This window comes from Podarcis muralis, chromosome 3 (genome assembly GCF_964188315.1).
Source record: "Podarcis muralis chromosome 3, rPodMur119.hap1.1, whole genome shotgun sequence".
Classification (NCBI taxonomy): domain Eukaryota; kingdom Metazoa; phylum Chordata; class Lepidosauria; order Squamata; family Lacertidae; genus Podarcis; species Podarcis muralis.
Genome location: NC_135657.1, coordinates 79,836,364 through 79,850,404, shown reverse-complemented (window position 1 = coordinate 79,850,404; position 14,041 = coordinate 79,836,364). Strand labels below are relative to the sequence as shown.

The following is a 14,041-nucleotide window of genomic DNA, read 5'->3' as shown; positions in this document are numbered from 1 at the left end:
TGGCTTCTGAGATCCAGAATATTTTTTTCTTGTTTTCCTCCTCCAAAAACTAGGTGCGTCTTGTGGTCTAGTGCGTCTTATAGAGCGAAAAATACGGTATATATATTTTATTGAAGGGGTTTTTTTGTTTGTTTTTTAACTGAAGCACATTGAAATTCTAAAATGAATCAAAGGAGATGAGGGGGAAGGGAAAGGGAGAGTAGGGTTGCAAAATCTCTTAAGGCTAGGTATGCAGAAGGTGGGCTTGGTAGCTAAGGAATGGTGACCACAGGGTCCCCGGACGTTTGATGGTCTATTGGTCCCTGTGCCACCACTGTGATTGCTTCCCCACTGCCACCAACCCGTTTCTCTCGGGTACACACGGAGTCCAGACAGTTGTTAACATTAAACCAAATAAACAAGTTTATTGTACAAGCATTAACAAGTTTATGGTTTCAGATAATTTTTCTTGTCAGTTTCTTAATCTTAGTTTCTTTACCGGCCTATACGTTTCTAATAACTTCTGATTATCCCAACTGTCTATCTGACTCCTCTTAACAGATTCTCTCACCCTCTCACATCAAACTATCCCAACCCACAGACTTATCCTCCCTCTCTCTTCTCTAACACCCAACTGACTCCTTAACAACTCTAACTGTAACTCTAACTCCTCCCCTTGGGTTCCCACCGGCCAATCACTTCACACTCATTTAACCGTTTCCTTATGACCCAGCAGGATGTCACCTAGGAGGGCAAACACCACAGTGCCTGCCAAAACTAGCTTGGTGCCTGGTGGGATAGGAATTGAGCCTTGTTTCTGTTGTGGGCATAGGATTGCTCCTGGTGGTAAGGTGGAAGGTTGGGCTGTTCCTGGTGCTGCAGGCTGAAGCCTGATGGATTGTGGGAGAAGCAAATTGCAAAACCTTACAGGAAATGGTAAGCCGGTGTTATTCTGACCCATAGATAATAGCCCTTAAATCTAAAACCCTGAAACTTTAAATCAAACCTAGAGACCTGGCACTTAGATGGTAGAAAGGAAGGACAGAAGAGGCATGGCACAGAGGAGCTGTTCTTTATTTATTGCCGTTTATTAATTGCTTCCCATGAACTGCCATTTATTCATTGCTTCCCAGAAAATATCTCAAAGTGATTGCACAATGAAAACATCAGTAATAAAAGAAATTACAATTTCATATATTTACATAAATGAAAACAGTTTTAAAACAATTATGGACGCTCATATGTAAGAACAGTTACAAATCCAACAGAGACCAGAACTGGGATCAAGATTTTCAGTTGTGGGGAAAGGAAGGCATTCAATAGGTGCCGGAATGACAGTAGAGATGGTTCTGGTCTGAGGGAATAAGTTCCAAAGGGTAGGTTCCACCATGCTGAAGACCCAGTTCTTACACTGCAGAGAATGGGCCTCTTGAGAAGATGGTATATAGGAGGGCCTTTCCTGCAGAACATTGTGATTTACAGGATATATATGGAGTGAGACCATTGTTTAAATTAAGAGATGAGAGACAAAAGGGCATAGTCATGGATACAAAGGAGGGCGATGGGTGACAGCGGGTGAATGGACAGGTATTGGGGGAGCAGGAGAAATGGTGATGTGTGGTGTGGGGGTTGGGAACTGTGGTCTAGGGAGGGGTAAGAGTAGTTAGGAAAAACACAGAAGAAGATGGATCAGAAATGGCCGGTAGAATTCCTGCCCTTCTGGACACATTCTCCGCTCAAGCTAGGACACATACCAGCTTGGAGCAGAAATGTTCCCTCAGACGAGATCTCTGTGGGAGGCCACAAGATGAACGCTGTTACATTTTTAATGCTCTGTTAACTGTATTGGGTCAAAGGTTCAGAAAGGTGACAGCGAGGGCTACATTGCACTTAAACTTAATCATCTGCTTTCCAGTCATGCAGGTGGAAAACTCCTAAGCCTTTCCAGGATGCCAGCCTCTAGAAAATGTGGTGCTATTTGCCTCATGTATAAAAACTTTTAAAACCAATAAAAGTTACAAGCGGCCATACTGCTGTTTCCACAGGAGACGTACCCAGTGAGCAACAGAACCCAATTTTGCCTTAATATTGGTGAGCCATGAGTAATACAAGGGCTATAAAAATCTTCAGTTTATATGCAATAGGTTCTCTCACATTGATGGGCATTGTTTTTCACTCAGATAGACACTTTAAAGTGACAGGGTGACTAAGCGCTCAGCTAGATTGATAATTTCCACAATCAATCAGTAGCTCAGCTCTATAAATGTTTAGCTAAGAAATGTCATTCATTTGTTTCAGTGGAGCTACCTTTTTATGGGAATTAGCTCCCCTTTACAGAGTTATGTAGAAGACAGGCCCTATAATTGGTTCCGTCCGATAAAAACTATTCAAGACACTCTCTTTTAAAGTTTAAATAACAAATAACTTTTACTTTGTGTACTTGCACTTGCAGATTAAATATACCACAGCTGGGTGTTACTTATATTACTAATACATATTACATAGATTTGTATCAAAGATAAATACGGTTGCAGGCTGTTACAGACTGACTAACTCTGAGGCAGACAGCAGCACAACAGAGCATACCTGCTGCTCTAACAGTTAAGACTGTCATAGCTGTACCAACTGCCATAACTGCCTCAGGCGTATAGGAGCCAACTCCTAGGGGCCAAGGGGTCTTTCCCCCCCAATAAAATATTTGAGGGGGGCTTCCCCACAGTTGATGGGCAATGCCATTCAAATGGTGTGTGTGCACTGTCATGTGATCAGTCAGGGTGATCACATTTCCAAGCCGGGTTGCACTGCTAACAAAGTGTCTCAGGGAGGCTCAGAGACTCCTTCAGCTTCTGGGTGGCTCTGTGGGAATGGCCATTCCCCCAAAAATTTGCCACAGCCACCCCGCACCCCCATCCCAAGAAATGAAGCCAAACTTCCTGAGGGAAATGCTCAAAGCTCAAGAAAGGAGAGGATGTTGAAGTAGCAGGGGGATGTGTATTTTATTTTATGACAGATCAGACGGTTTCCTAAAGCTACAGATGCAAGTCAAATACTGTGGTTGGTAAACACCCCTAGTACATATGCTTAGGATTGCACCCTTTGTTAATTTCTGCCACATCTGTGGAATCCAACTCTGGGTCTTGTGTGATTCCCCCCCCCCCCCCGAGGAAAAGTAGCTCTAAGACTAGCTACAAGATTTATTTAAAGCATATGGCTTACAGGTGCCTGACTGTCAGTCTTCATGCTTTCTTACAGAATAGGTACAAAATCAAACACAAGTCCCTACTTTTATCATTTTTCAAGCTAATCAACTTAGACATCAAAGTGGATTTTTTACTCCTCTCTAAACTACCCCCCCATGGTACTACCAGAGGCGTACCTGGGGTCCCTTGCATCCTTGGCAAGGAACTGTATCAATGCCCCCCCCCCACAAAAAAATCACTTTACCACAATAGCCACATTATAAATTACTACATTTTATGCAACCTAAGGACTCGAAGTGTCCAGAGTGAGAGCGAGGTGAGGAGGAAGGGCAAAAAAGATGACACACCTTTGTGCCGTGGTGTGAGAAGGATGGGAGGCTTCCCCTGTGTTTGATCTTTCCACGACAACGGTGGCACATCACCAACATATATGTCATACACCCCATAGTTTGGTAGGTTATTTTTGCAGAGGGTGGTGGGCCTGACCTATATACTCAGCAGGGACAGTTTCACAAACCCCTTTGTATGCTTCTGGGTACTACTTCTGTACCCTAGAGCTTCCTAGTTCCTACAATCAGTACAGTTTTATAAATTCATTCTTATGATTCCCACTTCTGTCATATAGCTAAGACGCCAACCACTTTGCACTACACTTTGCACTGCAAGATAGTCAATAGGCTTGGGGAGGGGCTTGGCTAGAGCCAAGATCTAAATGCCTGAAACTCAATTAAAAATCATTTGATCCAAGCCCACTCAACCCACACTCTCATGCTTATATTTATAGGACAGCAGTGAGGTGACGTTGCAGTGCATTGCCAAGTTTGCCTGACAATTGACCTTGTGAATGCTCCACCATATATCATGATTGCTGCTTCGCTGGTGACCAGTCTGAAATATTCCAAACAGAAAATATTGCACTAAGACCTTGACAGATTAAAGCCTTCACAGTATCTGTCAACACACATCTGCATCCCAAAATGGCAAATCAGTGGCAGCTTTGCCATTTCACCCTGGTGTGCTTGTGTAAGGCTATCGTATGAGAACTCTCAGCTCAGCATTAGTACAAAGCTTTGGCACATAGGTGCAGAGAGAGAAAAGGAACATATATATTTTTTGCACTGATATTTCTGCAAGCTCTCTGCACCTATGTGCCAAAGCTTTGTACTAATGCTGAGCTGAGAGTGCTCATATGATAGCCTTTGGTTTAAATTTCTCCACCTCCAAATTTCACAACACCCCCCCCCCCCAAACTGACCCAAATGGTGCTGATTTTACACCCAGCAAAATGGGGACTACTTTTGGCTAGCCCTGATTTTTTACAGCAGTGAGATAAATATGATCACCTGCAAGTGTTTGCAGACCAAGCCACAGTGCAACAGTGCCGTGATATCTGGATGGGAAAATCCTCACAGGTGAAGGGTGTTTCTCGAGTTCAAGCATCACATTGCATTAACTTTTCCTCAGCATACCCAAACATGCATTTCCCTCCTCAGGTTTTGGGGCCTTTCACCTTCATTTCTTTTCCTCCCCTCCTCCTTGTGAAAAGTAATTCCCACTTACTACATCTGTGTTTTCACCCCATTGTGCCTGTCTGAACTAGAGCTCTAAAAAGAAAGAAAAAATTCTTAGTGTTCCTAACTAAAAGGAAATTTCCTCCAAATGTTTTACCATGGTAGGGAATTTCTTTAAAAACATTAAACTGGCTGCTTTTTAATGATGTGTTTAAAATTAAACATTCCCAGATGGGATGTATATTATGGACAAACCATGCCCTTCAGTTCAAGTACCCTGTTTACTTTAAAATCTGAAACTAACTACAAATGCAAACCAGTTTTTATTTTCAAGCACCTGGAAAAAATTACCAAATTCTTAGGTGTGCATTGTAATGAGAACAAATACAGAAGAGTGTGAATTCTTGGGTTTCAATATCTATTTTTAAATTGTTTCCCGAGTAAGCTTTCTATTTAGATTTAATGAGATTCTAACTGCATTTTAAAAAAGAAAAGAAAAATCCCAGACGATTATTAAAGACATATTCCTGTAGGTTTTGCACACATAGTTTAAACATTTCTTAAACAGTGTTTCAGATCATCGTTGGCATTCCAGATGAGTTATCTTCCTAAATAAGTTGAATTATTAAACTTTTACTAGAAACACACACTGCGGGGGGATTAACTGTTTTTCAAGAGACACAAATCTCTGCAGTTGCTCAGCTCTGACGGATCTGTTTTTTAAATGGTTTGGCTGCCATCCTGCACACAATTAGGCCTCTAAAATCCAATTGATTTGTGATAGAATTTAAACTGCTTGTGTGTGCTGGATTGTAGTCCAGGTGATTTTAAGGCACATTTTTTTGCCTATTATTTTAAAGCCACCTAAAATCAAAGTCTATTAAAACATTACCATATACACTGGTACCTCTGGATACAAACAGGATCCATTCCGGAGCCCCGTTCGCATCCAGAAGCGAATGCAACCTGTGTCTGCGTGTGCTCAGGTCGCGATTTGCCACTTCTGTGCATGCGCATGACGTCATTTTGACTGTCTGCGCATGCGCAAGCAGCAAAACCCGGAAATAACATGTTCTGTTACTTCCAGGTCGCCGCAGAGCGCAACCCAAAAGCACTCAACCTGAAGCAACTTCAGCCCAAGGTATGACTGTACAAGATAATACCAGAAGAGAGAGATTATTGTGATAAACAGGTCATGGGACCTAAGAAAGCTCCTCTGTGCAATCTCCCATAATAGTATTGGGGATTCAGCAGGTGGTTATTTAAAGGTGCATTTATCTGCCCCACTCTTTTTGATAGGTTCTCTAATATTTCCCTGTACTGACAAATGGTGAAAGCATCCAACAGATCCTCTTAACTGGTCATCATGGATTTGGTTAAGGAGCAGCACCAGAGGTTGGCAAAGTCAGGCACCTTCCTAGGCCCATGCCCCAATTGGGGGGGGGGGGTACAGCCAATCCCTAGAGCCTCCTGGCCTCCTCCTCCTCTTTGCTTCTGCCGCTGCCTGTTCACCTGCCCTCACCAAGTGAATGAGCATTGGGAGGAACAAAACAAGGAGCAGTAACCACAACACATCTTGCCAGCACACCTTCTTTAGGAGATGGTATAACTAGGCCCAAAGGAAGAAACCACTGAATGGGCAGTAACAACTGTACACAGAAGAGGCGGGTACTTAGTGAGATGGGTCCACTGAGAGAATCTCACCCAAAGACCCTCAAATCTGGAACAAGCATTGATTTGGTTGACCAGCTAGAGCACTTCAGATATTATCTGCATGGGGGGCAGGGAGTGCTCATTTTACACAATGTTGTCACCACAGTTTGTCATAAGTATCCTTGGGTGGCACTCCTGTTGTTACTGAATCGCAGCTCACATCATCCTTGGCCATTGGCTGCGTCATCCTGGGATGTAGCCCAACAACATCTGGAGGCCCACCCACGCTTGCATGGCTTACAGGGTGATCATTTCCCCCACCCGTCTTACTGCAACTTTAGCAAAGGCACAAGCAGAAAGAACTACAGCTTTCTCCTGTCTTGAGGTGTTGGAAAGCAGAAGCTGCTGAACTTTTTGCTGCTCAGGCAGCTTCTAAAAGTTCAAAGCTGCTGTCAAGAAAAGGTGGTAGTCCTAGCAGCTAAAGGGAAGTCTCAGAAATACTGTTTTTTGTCTCTCTTTTTTGTTCCAGCTTTCTCTTCTCATTCATAATCAAGGGCCAAACTAGACATGTCATTAAGCGTATTTTTGTATTTACTCCAGTGGTGGATTTGACCAACACCACCCCAGGCAAAGTATCAGTTTTGGAAATGTGATTTTCTGCAGGAGGAAAAGATTCAAATCTCTCCCTAGTGCAAGTTACACTGAACACAGGTGCAATCTCTCTCTATACATGTACACGGTTGTGTGAAAGAGTATACGCTTGTTGATTTGTACAGATCAACTATTTGTATATACAGGTGCACAGATTGTACACTTATTGAATGTAACATGTCAGTGCTCCTGAAGTCTGCTGTAATCCTGACTATCAGCTGATGCAATTTACATCAAAGCCGCATTTTTTTAAACCCTAGATGCAAAAGCTCAAAAAAGACAAATGCCTAAATGAAAACAAGGGAATATACTGCTGGTGTTAGGTACAATACAAAGTGAATGTTTGGTCTCACCAACAAGATCAGAGATCCGGAACTAGGTACCCTGTCAGATTACAGGGCCCATCTCTGACCATTGGCCATGCTGTCTGGGGCTAAGGAAGTTGGGGTCCAACATCAGCTGGAGTGCCATAGATTCTCCAGTCCCTGATCTACATACAGCCTTGTTAACAGGGAGCATCTTGCATTATGAGACATTTAGTGTATTTAGAGCAAAACTGATTTTGTCTACTCATAAATGGGGAAATGAGGAAGGAAGATCTCCAGAAAGTACAGACTGCAAATCATTTCAAAATGAGATATGTTCCAGTCACAGAGGCCATACTGAAACATCACCTCATAATTGCTCAATATACAAGTCAGAACATGTCAAGATGAAATGCTTGAGGAACATGGTTAGCTATTATTGTGTTTGCTCTTTCCAGGGTGTGATGGAATGCAGAATGAGCCACATGGCAGGAATTGTTGTTCTTTTTTAAAGCTATAAAATGAAGACACAGGCAGATCTGTTAAATGGCATTCTCCCTTCAGGAGTATACACCATGGCTTTGCCCATGGACTTGAACCACAGCTCCCCTCTTCCCTGGCCTTGCTTGCTGGGGCTGATGAGAACTGTAGTTCAGCAACATAAACACAGGTTCTCAACACCTGATCTAACTCATGGTGTTTTTTGGAAACTACCGCCCAAATGCTATTGACCAGTAAGCAACTGGACACAAACAAACAAACAAATATCATGAGCAGCTCATACCATTACTGCCCATGAACTCTCACACCATTGCACTTCCTGGATTTTTTTCATGCAAATATTTGTGCTTCTTTAGTGGTACAACATTTTGCATGATTGGTGTGGACAGGTGTTTCCTTCTGTACCTCTTCAGGGTCATTGCAGCATCCATGCTCTTGTATTACCAGAGCCCTTATTTTTATCTACGCATTTGCAACATGACATCCACACCCCTATTCACTCTGTTTCATTTTATCTGATAATTTGTGTACATAAACGAAAACTGACTATTCCACTGTCCCAGGACCCGATTGCCTCATTCCATCTCAATTCTCCATTTTTGGGGGTGGTGGTCAAATGGAACAGTGTTTATATGGGTGCTGGTTATGATATACCATTATTTCAAATAGAATATATAAGAAACGAAATTGGGAGCTGGTTATTTTCATAGGGCTCCTCTGCTCTAAAACTTGTTGACAGATTGGTTCATTAGCCACTGATCTTCTTGTCCTGGGGTCATGATATTGGATAGCAATATCTGTTTCCACACACTTGTTATGGATACCAAAGTATGTGGTGATGAGTGAATGAGAGCAAACTCTCTCTATAAACCTTCCTTGAGGCAAACTCGGGGTATTTTCACACACATCTCTGAAAAGGTGTAGCAGAAACACAGGGCAAGCTGGCCCAGCCTGATGTGATTAATACTTCTCTGTTGCTGTTATCTATAGAATCCTCCCCAAATGGACTCATATTTTTGGGACATGTTCACACCAATCAATTCTGTGCCCCAGGAAACGTCCTGCTGATCACTTCTCCCAGTGGATCTTCCTGCTGCTGGGAAGTTTATGCCTGCCAATATTTGGGGGGTGCTTTTAAGCACATCTATTTTTCAGCAAGTCTGAGTGTTTACTCCTGAGCAGAGCCACACTAGGGAGGCCTCAAGCCTACTGCTCAAAATAGAGCCATTCCCATTCAACAGGTCCCAGCAAGCCCTTCCCTGGAGTAGGAGAGATAATGACTGGTGACCTGAGTGAGTTCACATTGGCCAATCGACAGGCATTTGACAAATAACAGGAGCCTTAAGCACTGTTTAGGCTCCAGAGAAGAAATGTATTAGGCTCCAGAGAACAAATTAGGAGAAAGAGGAAGACAATCACTAAGGTTGTGTGTTAAAAACAATTTCTCCACTTCTCAGAGTCTCTTGCATTGCAAGCTGTCTTTAAATAAAAGTGCACACTCTCCCCCACCACCACTATCTAATGCTAGCCAGATAGAACAGAAAAAACCCCAAACAAAACCTCTTCAGATTGCATGTTTCTGTTTCATATCACTTGTCAAGGAAAATGAGATGATAATGCCAAAACTAGTAGTGCTGTTAATAATATTTATTATTTATATGTTTTAAAAAGAAAAGAGATACGCATAGATCAACAGAGAGGAAAGGCATTGCCCACAGGCCCATAATCAAAAGAGGGGAGTGTGATGGGAAAGGGGATGGCTTTTTCATCGAACACAGCTTGAGGAAGGGCAGAGCATCTGCCTTGCATTCAGAAACCCCTAGCTCATCTCCACCACCAGGAACCCTGGAGATCTGCTGCCCGTCAGTGTAGACAATACTCCACTAGATACCGCAATGCTCTGACGCAATGGAAATAACATTTGTCATTGTTTTCAGGTGCTTCATTCTTAAGGTTTCATCTTGCATCCTTTTGGCTTCCAGAGAATATGAAACACCTTTCGGGAAGGATTTTACTTTATGGAAATCCCATATGAGACCTTAAGCACGTGCAGTTTTATTAGCTATATTTTCAAAGCTGGGTTGGGCAAAACTTTAGAGCTGCATCTGAAGAATCTGTGACATTTTCTTTTTAGTGCTGCTTGTCTTTATTTCTCAGAAATAAAGACAAAGGCTGCTCTTTAGATAAATCTGGATATACTGCAAGCCCAGTTCACTGCCTTTTGTCCATAATCCTGTATTTCCTTTCCTTTATATAAATGACACTTTATTTAGCTCCCTTTCAATATACTATGTATATTGAATACTATATGTATACTACCCCGTTTTTTCTTTTCTTTTCGTTGAATCAGATTCCCATAGATGATGGAAGTGGAAGAGACAGCTGGTTATTGGTAGGCACTCTGCTATCTTGCACTCTCAATTTCAAAAATATATTTTCTTGATATTATGTGCATTGAGTTTCTAGTGCAATAATCACATACCTATGCATTCACAGGTACCTCCTCTCCAATCTTCTGTTGTAGAGATCCTACATTATTTTTAGGCTGCATACACACTAACCTGTTTACAGGACAAAAATGTGGTTTTTCTCCATCCAGAATCATTGGTGCTCATCCTCAACATGCTGCTTTCAATCTAGAATTATTCTAGAACCTGCTGTCTACAAGGGTGGGTATAGCTTCATGATACATGGGTTTATCCATACTTCCATTTTTCCTGCCACTTTCCCCCCTGGGGAAACCCACTTTTAGTGCTAAATCAGAACATAATGGTGAATAATATACACAGAATAATAAATTATACATTCTTTATCAACCTTCTGAGAAAAATGCAAAACATTAAACAAGGCCACAGAGACTTGCGAACTACCCAACCTAAGATGAATTTATAATGTCTAGTTTCAATAGATTTTTCAAATGCTTAACTCACTCTTTTAGATAAGTTCATGAAGATACCAACAAAAGGTACGTTTGGTGTTATTCACAATACCCAGAGATGCTAGTGGAGTTGTAGATAGATGTTAATGAAGTTGTAGACGACAGGGTGCCGGCGTTTTGCACCTGTTTCGCCCTGGCAGTCCAAGTAATCAAGAGGCCGCTGTTCGCCCCCAGTGGGGCCCTTTTACTGGAGCTTGCAGGTAGTCTCTTAAGATTAAGCCAAGAAAGAGTATTCTCTATAAGACTGAATATCAATATACGTATCAAGACTTTGAGATTAGACCACTGAAGAAGCCCAGAAAACTATCTTGGGTGTTTGCTACCTGCAAGGTTGGGTAGTTTGCAAGTCTCTGTGGCTTTGTTTAATGTTTTGTATTTTTCTCAGAAGCTTGATAAAGAATGTATAATTTATTATTCTGTGTATATTAATCGCCAACGTGTTGCATGAGTCACACTACTTCTATCAGCAGCACAGGTTGCATTTTTTCTAGCATTAAATCAGAACAGAATGGCAATTGGGTTTTCTGCATATTGCAGTTTGTTCCACTTTAGTCCTAAAGAGCACATTTTCTGGATGAAAGTGGCAGGCCAAAGGCAAAACCTCTCACATCCATGCCTAGAAAGCAATGGAAAGGGGGGGAAATTGTTTGGCCCCATGCTTTCAAACTGATAGATTGTCCACACCTTTTCCTCCCTACATGTGTTCTCTGTCAAGGAAGAAGGAAGTGGTAATTGCCATCTTGGCATACACCCACCTGCGTTGTCATTGCTTACATCTGCTTTCAAAGGGGCAAACAGTGGAGTCATGCAGAATCGATCTGCAGTGAGCTTGTGTTTTTAGAAAGGAATAGTTTCTCAGGAAGTGCTTTTCAGGGGGAAAGAATATGCAATAGATCTAGATTTTGTGTGGACTATGTGGAAGTACTCAGGGCTCCGATGAGTTTAGAATAAAATGTTGCATGTACACAGCCTACATTTTTATTATTGTTGTTGTTTATAGCCAGTGGTCATTACAATACAAATCCTGCCAAACAACCAAGACAGTCCAAGGGTAAGTCAAAACATATACATTTTCAGAACTGCAAATTTTCATAACTTAAAATGTCTCATTGGGCAGCAGCCATCTAATTTTGAAACCATCTGACTGATCTTCTGAAATGAACAGAAGAATCTATCCCTGGGTGAATCATATAAAGGGCAGTACAGCAGAATATATTGTGTGGTGTCTCTGATCTGATTCAAGCCATGTATATAATTATTTGTTGGCCCGTTAAAGAATTTACTGGTCAGATTTCTAAAATGAAGTTCGAGAATCAGATTCAAGGAACGTGCACAAGGAGAAGGTGGTAGGCTGTGCTTTATGCATGTGTTCCTTGAGTGATTGTACACATGAATGTCTTTGTATGGGCAATTGGAAGCACTGTCCCTGATCTAGTTCTCGAGTTCCCTGCACACAAAACAGGACAACAGTCAAACCAGAAGAAGTCACCTTTCCAGCTTAACTGTAATACAATGCTGTTTTCAGCTGTTTCGTGTAAGAACTGCTTTTGCTGTAATTCTGACCGATCGATTTCCCCACTCTCATCTACTGGACGAGAAGAGAGCAAACCTTATGAAACCAATTTCCAATTATGAGACCCGGCTGGTCTCTGGGGCACACCTGCTGTTTCTTTCAGTTTACTGGATTCAGCAATTCTCCAAGGGTAAGGGTGGAGTTACTAAAATCCTACTGAATTGATGACTTTCTCTTACACACATGGCAATTCCATACAACACTATGTAATGCCTAGGCAGCTAGAGCAGAAACTTTAGGTTCCATTTAGTTAGTTGTTTTTAAAGTCAGGAAGTTAAATGTGCCATAACAACAACAACAACCCTTCTTTTTTCTACTGCCAGGCTTTAATGATTCTCATACTGGGCGATACAATTGGTCTGTTAACTGGAAATATGTTGAAGGCCCGTTCTTCTTTCCTGAATGAAACACTGGCTGTGCTGACCTTGGCTGGAAGTTTATTGTTACTCACTGTCGTGAAGAGAAAGCGAGAGCCAGTGACAATTTGTTCATATGATTTAAAATATATTATTGAGCCTTTCAGCCACATTGAGAGTTCTTTAATGATCAGCAGATGTGTTGCCTGTGTCAGTTTTCTTTGGACACAAACAGAATCTGCTCAGCCTGTCCCAGGATCCCTTTGGCCGCTCAGCTACATCTCAAGGCCCACTGCCTAGCTAATTTGGTGTTTGCTCCCTAGTGTGTCATTATAACAGGGCTGGGGAGCTTCAGCTGTGTTTTCCTGTGACCTGGTGTCACCCTGAAGCAAGTTTGGTTCTTCCCCTCCTCTCGTTCCTCCTCGGTGCTTAACGACAGTCAAATCACCTAACGAGTGCCGAATTATTTTCTTAAAACAAATTGTTCGTTGTTTTCATTCCACAAATGATATTGACCCACTTTCATGATCTTCAGAAACTGAAAAGGAGGCGAATATTCATACCGTGGTCAGCAGCCATTTTGAAGCAGCAGTAAAGCAGGAGTTGACCAAGGTGGTCTGCAGACAAGTCCTTTTGCAACAAGTTACCACAATCTATACATCCCCCTTTGCTGCAGGGCTGGCAACAGGGGAGGGGGCAGTACTTTGGCAGCCAGACATTTTATGAGAAACTTTCAGAAAGTTCTCTTGTGTTCTTCATCAGTAATAGACTCATACCTCCTCGCTCTTCCCATTCCACATTTCTACAGTTCTTTGTTGAAATTTGTGTGTGTACAATCATAGATATGAAATACTTTCACTGGCAATGTGAACTAAGAAACTCTGTGATGTCTTTATTATTTGATAGACTCCTAATCTATCCCATCAGCTCAGGGTACATAATACCATAATCATTATTTCAGTTCAGTTAACAAGTGGGGAGGCCTCTAGACACCTTTACCTATGCCTAAGTGTATTTAGATCCATGAGATCAGGGTTGGCAATGTAATTGCCCCCAAGGCATATCCAGGCTGTCATAGCTTTTCCGGCTTCCTCTTTCTTTTCTGAAACGACGAGCAGCCTGCAGGTGAGATCTAGCCCTGCAGGAAATCATTTCTTTCTCAGCACATTATGGTAGAATCCTTGCCAATCAACACATGTCTCAGATGAGGGTGGGAACTTAGTGTGCAGTGGAAAGCAAAATAACCCTTATTTTGCTAAGAAGGGTTTAGGAGAACGTTAGAACCTCGTGTACTCATAACAAGCAAAAGGCACACTAAAACTAACAGACTCCAAATGTTTTATTAAGCACATATTTGGTTCCAATTGTCTGGTT

General features: G+C 42.0%; 1 long non-coding RNA gene across 2 annotated transcripts; it reads left to right on the top strand.

The window, feature by feature from the left end:
- Positions 1–4,615: 4,615 nt before the first annotated feature.
- LOC144327287 (uncharacterized) lies at positions 4,616–13,340 on the top strand. 2 transcript variants are annotated; one of them, XR_013392295.1, is made up of 4 exons: positions 4,616–7,054; positions 10,151–10,192; positions 11,739–11,789; positions 13,203–13,340. It is a non-coding gene; the product is annotated as an uncharacterized LOC144327287 (long non-coding RNA). The 2 variants fall into 2 exon arrangements; XR_013392296.1 differs by lacking the exon at positions 13,203–13,340 and adding an exon at positions 12,635–13,182.
- Positions 13,341–14,041: the final 701 nt, after the last annotated feature.